This window comes from Delphinus delphis, chromosome 5 (genome assembly GCF_949987515.2).
Source record: "Delphinus delphis chromosome 5, mDelDel1.2, whole genome shotgun sequence".
Taxonomy (NCBI): domain Eukaryota; kingdom Metazoa; phylum Chordata; class Mammalia; order Artiodactyla; family Delphinidae; genus Delphinus; species Delphinus delphis.
The window spans coordinates 79,271,432-79,287,317 of record NC_082687.1 but is presented as its reverse complement, the minus strand read 5'-3'; positions in this window follow the sequence as shown (position 1 = coordinate 79,287,317).

Genomic DNA, 15,886 nt, shown 5'->3' with positions numbered 1-15,886 from the left:
ATTCAACAAATTCTTAGGAAGTTGAAAATGAAACAGGCCATCTACACCCCTGTCTTTGAAGGCCCTTACTGGGCCACATTCACTATAGGAATGAAAGCCAAGATATTCCAGTCAGCCCCCAGCACCTGGTATGGGATGCTGATATCCATGACCAGTCATGGGACAAGACATTTATGATGATGACATTTATTATGATGTTAGGCAATCCATTGCTGATCTGGGAGAAATTACACATCTGTTGAATGGGCACAGGCTGTGGGAAAGATCTGAGACAGAGAGGAAGCTCAAGAAGTCAAAAGGCTATACCAACAACTGTTAAAGTGTCCAGTAAAAGTGACCCAGAAGCGAATATGGTTTGACCTCATCACTGCCAGGACCCCAACAGCAGGTCACTCTGGCTGATCAAGTCTTGGACCAACGAAACAAAACTTGTTCTTTCAAGTCCCTGAACAGCTGGTACCCAATGGAAGACACTGTTGACATCTTTCGATGCTGTAACAAGGCTGGCTGTGGCATTCCAGGAGGCTGTCCCACCTAGTGAGACAGTGACACACGTCTGCTTCCCATGGTCACAGGCACATGACAGAAGAAGTGGATGCCACAATGGGGCCATTGACTTTCCTGGGAATGGCTAGTGATCATGATATGGAGGGTCAAGCTCTTCTCATACCTCTCTGGACTTGGTATCCCTGACTCTGGCTGCCTTTTTCCTGAGTCTCACCAGGAGGCATCATGCTGCTTCCCACCCTGTGATGTACCTGTATCTGCTTCCCATTAAAACACAATGTTCTGGGGCTTCCCTGGTGGCGCAGTGGTTGAGAGTCTGCCTGCTGATGCAGGGGACACAGGTTCGTGCCCCAGTCCGGGAAGATCCCACATGCCGCGGAGCAGCTGGTCTCTTGAGCCATGGCCGCTGAGCCTGCGCGTCCGGAGCCTGTGCTCCGCAACGGGAGAGGTCACAACAGTGAGAGGCCCATGTACCGTAAAAAAAAACAAAAACAAAAACACAATGCTCTGTTGCCCCATGGAAGGACTTAAAACCTAAACAACTGTTCAGCTTGCCCCTACCATCCATGATGGCCCACTTCTCAAGCAGAGGCCTCAGCAGTACAATTCTGTTCAGGGCAGGTATAGGAGGCAGACTAAGATTTTTCTCCCATGAAGAAATGCCTGGTATAGGAGGAAGACTAAGATTTTTCTCTAGGTGAGGGCCATTGGAATAAAATGGGCCCATTACATTGACGGTATAATGTTAACAAGACTTGCCTCTTCTGCAGAACAGTCTGTAAACTTTGCTGGAACATCTGTGAGGGAGAGGATGGGCAGTAAACCCACAGAAAATTCAAGGCCCAGGTACCACTATAAAGTTTTGGGTAGTCGTTTGGTGGGGAAGACATGCATTGTTGCAGAAGGGTGGTTGATAAAGTGTCAGCCTATCCAACCCCTAAGAACGTGAAAGACATTTAACCCTTTGTAGGGATTTTGAGAGTTTTGAGAACTTATTTGCAATCTGGCACAGTGTCTACAACCCTTAAAGTGCCTATCTTGGTAAGGACTTCCCTTCATGTGAAGGGATTGGGTTGAGAGTATGTTCTATAAACCCACCTCTGCCATGGTTCAAACTGCCACTTTCACTAAGTGGCAGCCTATTTCCAGAGGAAGAACACTCTGTCTGCCAGCACACTGTCTCTAGAAATACAGATACTACTAGGCCCTGTAGAGTATGTAGATCCTCCAAACGCCCTGCCCCTATTCCTCTGGTGGCCCCTATGACCTATAGAAAGTGAAGGAGATTCCTGCTGATCCCTGGTGTATAAATGGACCCAGTTTGGGGCAACCCTTCCTCGAAAACTGTAGGTACTATTCAGCCCAACACTGACACCATCTGGATTGAAACAGGAATGAACTATAGCAGCCAGTGGGCCGAATGTTTGGTTGCTCCTTACTCATGACAGTTGGGCTGCTCTAAAGGGATTAACCCTATGGCTTACATAATGGGAAGCCAAGGAGTGGATGATCATGAATAAGCCCTTGTGGGGTTGGGATATGTGGAAAGACATTTGAGTTTGCCTGCAAGTGCCTGAGGCAGTCTTGGCTTCTCTGCCCTGGCTCATAAGGCACAGACACCCCCTGGCGATTAGTAAGTTGATGCCCTAGACCGGGTACAAGCCCTAGCAACTGACCCCTCAGTAGATACGGCAGATTGGGTACATAGAAAGAAGGGCCCCCATAGGGCCTACGTGTGATGGCATATTGCCAAGGATGCCGGATTGCCTTTGAAATACAGTGACTTGGTTAAGGCAGTAACAGCACATGCTCTGTGTTCTAAACAATGCCCAGGGTAACGGCCAAAGGCCACCCACTGGAGTTCCCAACTGGTGAGGGATTGTATAGTTGATTATACTGGCCCCCTTCTTCTGAGTGAGGGTTCCAAATACTCGTATGCCTAGGTTTTTGTGGACACTGCATATGTCCTAACCCAAGCTTCCCCCTGTTGCTACCCAAATCAGGCTGCCACCATCAGGAAGTCAGAGAAGCTGGATACCATGTACAGGTACCCTCATCAAGCACATAGTGATTGGGGGTCACATATCAAAGGTCATGGCGTGCAAGACTGGGCAACAGAACATGACATTGAATGGAGGTTCCATCTCACCTATGACCCACAAATAGCAGGGTTGATAGAAAAGGAGAATGGAATATTAAAGTAGCAGATTAAATTACTAACAGCTAAAACCAGATTGAATGGGTGAACTAAAGTACTATCTCAGCCTTTAATACATTTGAATGATCAAACAGTAGGTCTGTTGCCCCAAATGCCAGACTGGAGACCCCTGCGGAGACACCCAACATCATAAAGGTATGGAAGTCTCAGGAAACAGCCATTGCCCTGACTCTCAGCATGGCTCAACATGCTATGCTGCTGAGAACACCAAGCCTCATGGGTCCTGGGAAAGGCATTATCTACTGGAATTTGCAATTTGATGTCCTACCGGGATGGGTGAACTACTTTGCACCCCTGGTTGAGGGGGAACTACTCAATCTCCCCTGGGATCCCTTTGTTCTACTGCAAGCTGGATCTGTGGAAATGCACTGTATCTGGAATGGAACATGCACCATTGAAAGAGGGGAGAAAGTGGGACTTCTTTTGTTTTGTTTTGTTTTTGCCTCTGAGTCCTTGTGGGATTTTTTTTTTTAAACTCACACAGAAAGTCACAAAAATTATAATCATCCTCATCAGTTCACTCAGTCCTATGTAATTAATTTTTTTTCATCTTGATCTTTTGTTAGCACTTTTATGAATTCATCAGTTTTCCATTAGAGTTTTGAAAATGCTTATTCATTCAGTTCTGCAGTATAGTCAGTTACCAAAACCTGTACTTCTCAGAGTCTTTTCCATGAATTCCTTGAAGATGAAACCCTTTTATAGGAACATTTTTGCAAAAGCATCAGAGTACACCCAGAACTGTCTGTAAATGACAAAAGACTTAAAAATGACCACGGTTAAAGATCTGATGAAAGTTCATCATAATGCAGTTGACAAGGAAATTTAGTTATTTCTGAGATATACATTTTAAAGTAATAACTAGAATTATGACTTATAACATTATACGAGAACATATAAGATTTTTAGAAATTTCATGTAATGTCGGAAACATTTATGTTAACATATTTCCATAAAATAACCCAAAGAAAGTTTAGTATTAGTTGTTTTTTTTGTTTGTTTGTTTCTTTTTTATACTGCAGGTTCTTATTAGTCATCAATTTTATACACATCAGTGTATACATGTCAATCCCAATCGCCCAGTTCAGCACACCACCATCCCCACCCCACCACGGTTTTCCCCCCTTGGTGTCCATACGTTTGTTCTCTACATCTGTGTCTCAACTTCTGCCCTGCAAACCGGTTCATCTGTACCATTTTTCTAGGTTCCACATACATATGTTAATATATGATATTCGTTTTTCTCTTTCTGACTTACTTCACTCTGTATGACAGTCTTTAGATCCATCCACGTCTCAACAAATGACTCAATTTCGTTCCTTTTAATTGCTGAGTAATATTCCATTGTATATATGTGCCACATCTTCTTTATCCATTTGTCTGTTGATGGGCATTTAGGTTGCTTCCATGACCTGGCTATTGTAAATAGTGCTGCAATGAACATTGGGGTGCATGTGTCTTTTGAATTACGGTTTTCTCTGGGTATATGCCCAGTAGAGGGATTGCTGGATCATATGGTAATTCTATTTTTAGTTTTTTAAGGTGCCTCCATACTGTTCTCCATAGTGGCTGTATCACTTTACATCCCCACCAAGAGTGCAAGAGGGTTCCCTTTTCTCCACACCCTCTCCAGCATTTGTTGTTTGTAGACTTTCTGATGATGCCTATTCTAACTGGTGTGAGGTGATACCTCATTGTAGTTTTGACTTGCATTTCTCTAATAATTAGTGATGTTGAGCAGCTTTTCATGTGCTTCTTGGCCATCTGTATATCTTCTTTGGAGAAATGTCTATTTAGGACTTCTGCCCATGTTTGGATTGGGTTGTTTGTTTCTTTAATATTGAGCTGCATGAGCTGTTTATATATTTTGGAGATTAATCCTTTGTCCATTGATTCATTTGCAAAATATTTTCTCCCATTCTGAGGGTTGTCTTTTTGTCTTGTTTATGGTTTCCTTTGCTGTGCAAAAGCTTTGAAGTTTCATAAGGTCCCATTTGTTTATTTTTGTTTTTATTTCCATTACTCTAGGAGGTGAATCAAAAAAGATCTTGCTGTGATTTATGTCAAACAGTGTTTTTCCTATGTTTTCCTCTAAGAATTTAATAGTGTCCGGTATTACATCTCGGTTTCGAATCCATTGTGAGTTTATTTTTGTGTATGGTGTTAGGGAGTGCTTTAATTTCATTCTTTTACATGGAGCTGTCCAGTATTCCCAGAACCATTTATTAAAGAGACTGTCTTTTCTCCATTGTATATCTTTGCCTCCTTTGCCATAGATTAGTTGACCATAGGTGCATGGGTTTATCTCTGGGATTTCTATCTTTTTCCATTCATCTATGTTTCTGTTTTTGTGCCAGTACCATACTGTCTTGATTACTGTAGCTTTGTAGTATAGTCTGAAATCAGGGAGCCTGATTCTTCCAGCTCCGTTTTTTTCCCTCAAGACTGCTTTGGCTATTTGGGGTCTTTTGTGTCTCCATACAAATTTTAAGATGATTTGTTCAGGTTCCGTAAAAAATGCCATTGGTAATTTGATAGGAATTGCATTGAATCTGTAGATTGCTTTGGGCAGTATAGTCATTTTCACAATATTGACTCTACCAGTCCAAGAACATGGTATATCTCTCCATCTGTTGGTATCATCTTTAATTTCTTTCATCAGTGTCTTATAGTTTTCTGCATATAGGTCTTTTGTCTCCCTAGGTAGGTTTATTCCTAGGTGTTTTATTCTTTTTGTTGCAATAGTAGATGGGAGGGTTTCCATAATTTCTCTTTCAGATTTTTCATCATTAGTGTATAGGAATGCAAGAGATTTCTGTACATTAATTTTGTATCCTGCAACTTTACCAGATTCATTGATTAGCTCTAGTAGTTTTCTGGTGGCATTTTTAGGATTCTCTATGTATAGTATCATGTCATCTGCAAACAGTGACAGTGTTACTTCTTCTTTTCCAATTTGTATTCCTTTTATTTCTTTTTCTTCTCTGATTGCTGTGGCTAGGACTTCCAAAACTATGTTGAATAATAGTGGTGAGAGTGGACATCCTTGTCTTGTTCCTGATCTTAGAGGAAATGCTTTTAGTTTTTCACCATTCAGAGTGATGTTTGCTGTGGGTTTGTCATATATGGCCTTTATTATGTTGACGTAGGTTCCCTCTATGCCCACTTTCTGGAGAGTTTTTATCATAAATGAGTGTTGAATTTTGTCAAAAGCTTTTTCTGCATCTACTGAGATGATCATATGGTTTTTATTCTTCAATTTGTTAATATGGTGTATCACATTGATTGATTTGAGTATATTGAAGAATCCTTGCATCCCTGAGATAAATCCCACTTGATCATGGTGTATGATCCTTTTAATGTGTTGTTGGATTCTGTTTGCTAGTATTTTGTTGAGGATTTTTGCATCTATATTCATCAATGATACTGGTCTGTAATTTCCTTTTTTGTAGTATCTTTGTCTGGTTTTGGTATCAGGGTGATGATGGCCTCATAGAATGAGTTTGGGAGTGTTCCTTCATCTGCAGTTTTTTGGAAGAGTTTGGGAAGGATGGATGTTAGCTCTTCTCTAAATGTTTTAAAGAATTCACCTGTGAAGCCATCTGGTCCTGGACTTGTTTGTTGGAAGGATTTTAATCACACTTTCAATTTCATTACTTGTGATTGGTCTGTTCATATTTTCTGTTTCTTCCTGGTTCAGTCTTGGAAGGTTATACCTTTCTAAGAATTTGTCCATTTTTTCCAGGTTGTCCATTTTATTGGCATAGAGTTGCTTGTAGTAGTCTCTTAGGATCCATTGTATTTCTGTGGTGTCTGTTGTAACTTCTCCTTTTTCATTTCTAATTTAATTGATTTGAGTCCTCTCCCTCTTTTTCTTGATGAGTCTGGGTAATGGTTTATCAATTTTGTTTATCTTCTCAAAGAACCAGCTTTTAGTTTTATTGATCTTTGCTATTGTTTTCTTTGTTTCTATATCATTTATTTCTGCTCTGATCTTTATGATTTCTTTCCTTCTGCTGACTTTGGGTTTTGTTTGTTCTTCTTTCTCTAGTTCCTTTAGGTGTAAGATTAGAGTGTTTATTTGCGATTTTTCTTGTTTCTTGAGGTAGGCTTGTATAGCTATAAACTTCCCTCTTAGAACTGCTTTTGTTGCATCCCATAGGTTTTGGATCATCGTGTTCTCATTGTCATTTATGTCTAGGTATTTTTTGATTTCCTCTTTGATTTCTTCAGTGATCTCTTGGTTATTTAGTAACGTATTGTTTAGCCTCCATGTGTTTGTGTTTCTTACGTTTTTTTCCCTGTAATTCATTTCTAATCTCATAGCATTGTGGTCAGAAAAGATGCTTGATATGATTTCAATTTTCTTAAATTTACTGAGGTTTGATTTGTGACCCAATATGTGATTTATCCTGGAGAATGTTCCATGCACACTTGAGAAGAAAGTGTAATCTGCTGTTTTTGGATGGAATGTCCTATAAATATCAATTAACTCTATCTGGTCTATTGTGTTATATAAAGCTTGTGTTTCCTAATTTATTTTCAGTTGGATGATCTGTCCATTGGTGTAAGTGAGGTGCTAAAGTCCCCCACTATTATTGTGTTACTGTCGATTTCCTCTTTTATAGCTGTTAGCAGTTGCCTTATGTATTGAGGTACTCCTATGTTGTGTGCATATATATTTATAATTGTTATATCTTCTTCTTGGATTGATCCCTTGATCATTATGTAGTGTCCTTCCTTGTCTCTTGTAACATTCTTTATTTTAAAGTCTATTTTATCTGATATGAGTATAGCTACTCCAGCTTTCTTTTGATTTCGATTTGCATGGAATATCTTTTTCCATCCCCTCGCTTTCAGTCTGTATGTGTCTCTAGGTCTGAAGTGGGTCTCTTGTAGACAGCATGTATACGGGTATTGGTTTTGTATCCATTCAGCAAGCCTGTGTCTTTTGGTTGGAGCATTTAATCCATTCACGTTTAAGGTAATTATCAATATGTATGTTCCTATGACCATTTTCTGAATTGTTTTGGGTTTGTTTTTGTAGGTCCTTTTCTTCTCTTGTGTTTCCCACTTAGAGAAGTTCCTTTATCATTTGTTGTAGAGCTGGTTTGGTGGTGCTGAATTCTCTTAGCTTTTGCTTGTCTGTAAAGCTTTTGATTTCTCCATCGAATCTGAATGAGATCCTTGCCAGGTAGAGTAATCTTGGTTGTAGGTTCTTCCCTTTCATCACTTTAAGTATATCATGCCACTCCCTTCTGGCTTGTAGAGTTTCTGCTAAGAAATCAGCTGTTAACCTTATCGGAGTTCCCTTGTATGTTACTTTTCGTCTTTACCTTGCTGCTTTCAGTAATTTTTCTTTGTCTTTAATTTTTGCCAATTTGATTACTATTTGTCTCGGCGTGTTTCTCCTTGGACTTATCCTGTATGAGACTCTCTGCGCTCCTGGACTTGGGTGGCTATTTCCTTTCCCATGTTAGGGAAGTTTTCGACTATAATCTCTTCAAATATTTTCTCTGGTCCTTTCTCTCTCTCTTCTCCTTCTGGGACCCCTGTAATGCGAATGTTGTTGCATTTAATGTTGTCCCAGAGGTCTCTTAGGCTGTCTTCATTTCTTTTCATTCTTTTTTCTTTATTCTGTTCTGCAGCAGTGAATTCCACCATTCTGTCTTCCAGGTCACTTGTCCGTTCTTCTGCTCAGTTATTCTGCTATTGATTCCTTCTAGTGTAGTTTTCATTTCAGTTATTGTATTGTTCATCTCTGTTTGTTTGTTCTTTAATTCTTCTAGGTCTTTGTTAAACATTTCTTGCATCTTCTTTATCTTTGCCTCTGTTCTTTTTCCGAGGTCCTGAATCATCTTCACTATCATTATTCTGAATTCTTTTTCTGGAAGGTTGCCTATCTCCACTTCATTTAGTTGTTTTTCTGGGGTTTTATCTTGTTCCTTCATCTGGTATATAGCCCTCTTCCTTTTCATCTTGTCTACCTTTCTGTGAATGTGGTTTTTGTTCCACAGGCTGCAGGATTGTAGTTCTTCTTGCTTCTGCTGTCTCCCCCCTGGTGGATGAGGCTATTTAAGAGGGTTGATGGGAGGGACTGGTGGTGGGTAGAGCTGGAAAGTGGGACTTCTAATCTCACATATGCCATCCCCAGTCCATCTACTCACCCCTGACAGTGCTGCCTCCCCTGGCCAACATGCATGTTATGCACAATCAGGTCAAGATCCTAAAGCTATAGCCACAGCAACATCTAAGGATCAGGCTACATGTGTAATTATTACAGAAGAAGTTGACCTTTCCATGTGATCCCTACTAAATACCTGTCATTTTGACCTTACACCTTAGACTTCTGCTGCTGCTCCTGTGGTGTCTGGTTATAGGATAGGCACATTCTCTTTAACACTGGTACACTGATTTGTCTGCTGTTTTTGTCCCCTCCATTGTCCTGGAAGACATTATAGCACATATAGAAGCCCTTACTAAATTCATCCAACAAGCCTTAAATGATAGCCAACAAAGCCTGTCCTTACTGAGCACTAAAATATCTCTAATGAGAAAAGTTGTCCTCCAAAATAGGATTTCTGCTTCACAAGAAGGCACCTGAGCCATTATCCAAACAGAATGTTATGTGTTCATATCTGATGAGTCGATGTGTTATCTTTATTAAATCAGTTGAGGACACAAGTGAACACCGTCAGTGATCTTGTCCTGAACCTAGGAGACTTAGTAAATCAATGGTTTGAATCATAGGGCTTCTGTTGGAAAAAACTGTTACTTATTTTGGGAATCCTTATCTTAACCTATGTTTCTCTTACATGTGCCTGTATTGTTGCTATGGCATCTGCCTCCAGTGTGGCCAGATAGCTGTCAAATGAGCCACCTCCATGCTCGTAAAACTCCTTATTGGCCTCTCAGGGCACACTGTGGAAGAGGCAGAACATATAACATTGGAAGATCCAGTCAGGAGGGGTGAGGTGTTGAAGGAAGTTATGGAGAGGATGTGACCACAAGTTGACCTTTGAGCTGGACTGGGCAATCAGAGGCTCCTCTCACCCCTCCCCTGTCCTTGGAATGTACGTTCTGCCCACCAGTCCCACAGAGGGAGTTGTTTTCAAGGATGCAGCCTTGATTCTGGTGGACAGTCGGGGAGATCTACTCATCTTGTGGCCATCCAAGACAAGCCTTTGTCAATAAGACCCCTTGCTTAGTAACCCTGCAACCTACAAATCAGGAGTGGTTTGTCTCTTTCTCTGTCTCTCCTCGCTCTCCATATACAGGGGTCAGTTTCAGATCATACCTGGGAAACTCCCGAGATTTCAAACCAACAGCATATTATACGTATATGCATGTATATGTATATTATGTTCCTTAATCCAAACAATTATTACTCTAGTTTTATAAATGAGTGATATTAGGGGACAGTGCTCCGTGAATAGTTAGACATTTCTGCAAGCTTGGGCATTTTTTGAACAAAGAGCATTGGCATCAAATTTATGAGAAGGAATGAAAAATATACAAGTTTTAGCAAAATGCAAGCACAAATTACTTCAGGTGAAAAGAGACTATGCTCGTTTGAGAAACAGGAAGATAGCTGATGTGGCTGAAGAATAATGATCTCTAGGAAGGTTATGAGATGAAGACAGAGGTAGGCAGACAACGCATGGCTGAGAGACGTGGCAACAAAATGAAATTGTGTTGTTAGTGCAGTGAGTAGCCATTTGATGTTAAGCAAGAAGGAAATATGGTTCAATTTGTTGTATAAAGAGCTCCCTGGTTACTGTGTGGATATGGTTAGAAGGAGAGAAATATGGAAGCGGGAAAAAACAATTAGAAGACTTTTTGAATTACTTCAGGTTAGAAAGTTTGTAAATTGTCCTATTTATCCTGTTAAATATTTTGTAACTTTTGTGAGCAAATTTACATTTGCAAAGTTTTTTGAAGTAAAATAATTCTATATGATTTTTCTACAAGAAGATTGCTGCTTCTGTCTCCTTTTTATCTCTCCAATACACTGCTGTTCTTTTATGTGATGTTCCCAATTTAAATACAATCTATAATTTGGAATATGAGGATTTGGTGCACTTTCCACATCCTGGTTTTTCTTTTTCTTCTCACCTAGCACTAAAACAAGATTTCATGCTTTCCACTACCCAGATTTACAACAAAACAGACTAGAAATTGAAACTCAAATGCAAAGAAAGCAACTGTATATTCTTCCTTTTTACTTCACTTGAGTTTATTTTCTTCTTAAGCATGTTTGTTTGTTTTGGTGTAAATATTTTCTTTCTGATAAACAAGTATTGAAATTATCACAGTTTCAAACTGCTCTAAAACTAAAGCATTCATACGAGAGAGATGTTTCTTTGTCATATAATATTTGTGCTGCGTTCATAATTCATTATTTTGTATTTATTTTAGTATAACTTGTTAAATAATTATTTTATTTATGTCTCTCTTGGTAAAACTCCTTTATAAAATGACATGGGTAAAATGTAGACTCACTTTCTATGCAGTTTATTTAAAGTCAAATACGTAAGCCAATCTATATGTATAAAAAGTTGTAATCACTTCTTACTAATGTCACATATCATCAGGAAACACTGAGTTTTCTAATATGGAATCAGATTGTGATATTTCCTTACATACAAATCTTCACTGATGTCTCTTGCTCATGTGTTGGTGTCAACATCTTATGCCAATGGGGCGGGAAGGGAAGAAACCTTCCATCACTTGTCTTGTACCTGAATCTTTAAAATTATCATAAACAATTTCCACTGTGCTCCTACTACTAATGGATTTAATTTTCAGAATATGCCATGATGTATTTAATCCGTGTTTTTGTGTATACAAAGCATGTTTTATCAAACGCTATTCTCCATTTTTCGAATGGTGAATATCTATCGAAATATGAAACCGTTACTAAGCATTTTTTGACCTGTAAAGCTTTTGATAATATTTTATAAAAAAAAATTGGAGTTTTCATACAATCATATATCTCCTAAATGACCCATTGTAGCACTTATAACAACTATTGTAATTGATGTTTCATCTCTTTGTCTGCATCTCATGACTGAATTCCTAAAGGGCAGTTATGACTATAGTTCATTCACTTTTATATGCCCAAGTCTTAACTCTGACAAAGACTTGGTTTCAGGGAGAAAATGATTAATGATTAACTTACTAAATAAGTTGATTAAACAATGTTGATCCTGTGTAGGATTACATCTTGTGTAATAATCTACTATGCTTCAGAGAAGTAACCATATTTAACAAGTTAGTAAGAAAACTTAAATATAGAATAGAAATATATATATATATATATTTTTTTTTTTTTTTTTTTTTTGCGGTACTTGGGCCTCTCACTGTGTGGCCTCTCCTGTTGCGGAGCACAGGCTCCGGACGTGCAGGCTCAGCGGCCATGGCTCACGGGCCCAGCCACTCCGCGGCATGTGGGATCTTCCTGGACCGGGGCATGAACCCGTGTCCCCTGCATCGGCAGGCGGATTCTCAACCACTATGCCACCAGGGAAACCCGAATAGAAATATTTTTGAAGAGACAAGTTTATTTGATGGATGTACTTAATTTGTAACTTTATCTTTTTTCCTTATTTCTTTTTATGTATGTATGTGTATTTTCCACTTAGCAAATTTTAAAAAAAGCATGAAAATCAGATTTTATTTCATTCATCTTTTTGACAAATTGCTTACTTTAAAAAATTTTGTTTCTGAGATGGGATTTTGTTTTATATATGAAAAGTGCAACATTTGCATTGTCTGACTAACCTCAAGTAGACAGTGAAATATAAAGAAGCAAAGACTTTACTTTTATTCCTTTGTCTTCCTTGCCTTTGCTTTTGTACCCTTTCATGGATTAATCACTTTGAGGTCAATTGTGTAGTCATTACTCCTCTTGGCAAACTTCTAACTGAAGTCAATTAATGAATCAGCTGAGAAAGCAGTAGCTTTACTAATTCTTAGTGCTTAATCAGAAGAAAAATCTGCTTTAATTTTATTTTATTTTGTCAGGGGTTAGAATCCATGCAAATATACCAATCTCTGGCCAGTTTCTGAATCAAATAACTATTAACCTGAATTAATAAAATAATTAAATCAGAGAAGAATATTAACTAGAAAAATGAATAACGTTGCTTTAGTAATAGGTTTCACAATCGAGAAAAAGCATCCTTCCTGGAGCTGGTTAAAGGCAGGAATTCTTCCTTAAGTGTCTATTATGTATTAGGCCCTGAGCTAGACACTATGATTTTTCACTTTAAATTCCTTAACTCTCTGTCAAAGAGAAAACTAAGATTTCTGATGAGAGGTTAAGAAGTTTAAATGCAAACAGAAAAAATAAAGCATGATATTACTATATGTGAAGTTCATTTTAAAAGAATCTTACATAATTTACAACCTCATAAATAATTACGGAACATGTTATGCCCATCAGAAATCACATTTCCAAACATTACTAATTAAGTTCAAATGTCACATCCTCTACTATCAAGTATCTAATGGTGTAATAAATCACCCCAAAAGTTAAAATGTCAGCCATTAATTTACCTCACATGCTAATGGTTGGCTGTTAGGCTGGGTTCAGCTGGATGGTTTTGTTAACCTGGATCACACTTGGCTGATACCAGCTGGTCTCTTTGTGTGGCTACAGTCAGCTACAGGATAGCAAAACTGTGCTATTTTAGGGCAGTTGGCTCACTAAATCTGGGTGTAGCAGGTTTAAGATTAGATGAAGTCTCATCATCTGGCAGGCTAGCCAGACTTGTTCACAAGGTAGTTTGACTTGAAATCAAGAAAGAGTATGATAGTATGCAAGATATCTTGAGTTCTGCACTCAAGATCAGAATAGTATTGCTTCTGCCACATTTGATTGACCAAATTTAAGTGGTAGAGAAAGGTGTTGCAAAATCACATGTAATAAAAGGGCATGCACAGAAGGAGAAGTTAAGATTTGTGGCCATTTTCACAATCTACAAAATCCTCCTTAAAGTTTTTGATAATTTCCAAGATTTATTGTTTTCTGCCTCTTAGTTTCCATATGACTCATGACATTAGAATCCACATGATGCCTTTATAAAAATGAAAAACATAATGATATTATAGTATTTTGTATTAAAATCTTTTGCAAAGAGGTGTTATTTTCTCCTATTAGGCAGTTATATAGAGTGCATAGACTTCATTTTATGCATTGTGTCCATCAGGGTTCACCAGAGAAATGGAAGTAGTAGGGTGTGTGTATGAGAGAGAGAGATTCATTTCAAGGATTTGGCTCACATTATTGTGGAAGCTAGCAGGATGGAGACACAGGAAAGAGTTGCTGCTGTAGCTCAAGTCTGAAGCAGACTGCAGGTAGAATTCTCTGAGGAGTCAGTCTTTTTCTTCTTAAGGCCTTCAAACCTTCAACTGATTGGATGAGGCCCATGCACATCATGGAGGGTAATCTGCTTTACTCAGAATCTACTAATTCAAATATTAATCTCATCTAAAAATACCTTCACAGCAACATCTGGACTAGCATTTGACCAAATATCTGAGTACCATGACCTACCCAAGTTGACACGTAAAATTAACCTTCACAATTATCATCTACTGTTCTCCACAAAATCTTTCAAATGTTAACATTTTAACTAAAAATAATATTTCTAATAAATACTTAAGTAAAGCAATAAGTGAATGAATGAAAAGAATATCTAAGCAAATAAGAAAAACTTCCAATTCTGTGGAGGTAGAGTTAAGAAGCACTTCCCTTCCTCTTTTGTATATTATACCTAAATAGAAAGTTTGGTGAGAAATGCAAACTTAATCTCCATCTTCAATGATAATGTAAACCATGATATATCAGAAAGGGCTGCCAAATGCAGTTAAGATCAAACCAGGGTGACAAAAAAATGCCTAGAGAGGACATCTGCTTTGCAAATCTTAAGCAAAGACAGTAGAGCTCAGTTCTCCAAAGCAGGTGCCACACCAAGCAGGGGGGAAATCCAACAATCTCTTATTTGGAACCACAGGAAAGGGGTACACAAGTTGGCATCAGGATTCTCTTGGACCCTGTCACTAATGAGTAGAATGGAAGACACATCAAAAGAAGAAGAATAGACATCCCATCTTTGCCAGAAGCAATCTGTCCATGAAACTGAGTAAAGTTAAGCAGGGGCAGGGTCGGGGGAGAGGAAGAGAGAGGGAGATAGAGAGAGATTGAGATTACTTTTTAAGTAACCAGTCAACTACTAACGCCTGTTTGCTGAGGAGTAAAAGTAAACACACACACACACACACACACACACACACACACACACACACAGGTCTGTTTGTTGAGGAGCTTAAATGAGAACAGGCAAATTTTTCCAGCAAGAGATTGTGTTGGTTCCTTTATTCACTTTAGACATTCTACAAGTGGCTTGGCAAGAAAAAAAAAATTACCTTAGTCACTCCAAATTAAGGTAAATAAGAATAAAAGGATGCAACATGATATCTATAAGAAGAAAATATAAAATAGCAGATTATGATCACTCACTGAAAAATAATGCTGCCCCTGAGCAGATAATAATTATGACCCAACGTATTGCCATGAAATCAGGGAAATAAATGAATAAGCAATGTGATTTCAGCCTACCTGCTTTCACAACAGTGTGAGCCAATTTCCTGGAAGCAATCTCTAAGATAAATAGATAGAGTCAACTATCCCTACTGCTATAATAAAGCATCATGTCCATGGAAAACCATAGAATTGCAAACAAATTCCAAGGCTATTTAAAATATTCCAGATCATACAAAAGCAAGAAAATAACCGTAATAAAACCCTTTTATAAAGATATAGAAACCTGACCCGACTCAGATGTCATGAAAAATAACCCTCTGACCAAATCACATGTAATAATTTTTAAAAATCTAAATGAATTTTTAGCAATAAGAATCCAGTAAGTCATTAAAATCCAGTAAGTCACATGGTTTGGATTTATACTGGGAACAAAATGACTAGGAATCGTAATTGGCAAAAAGGATATAACCTTATGATTGAAATTATAGATGTTGAATTTTTTAAAAAGTTTTTAAATAGGGGAATTAGAAAATAAGAGATAAAATTACTATTGTAGGCAGAAGAATAAGAATATTAAATATCAAAGGCATGATTTGTTTTACTTGCAAATA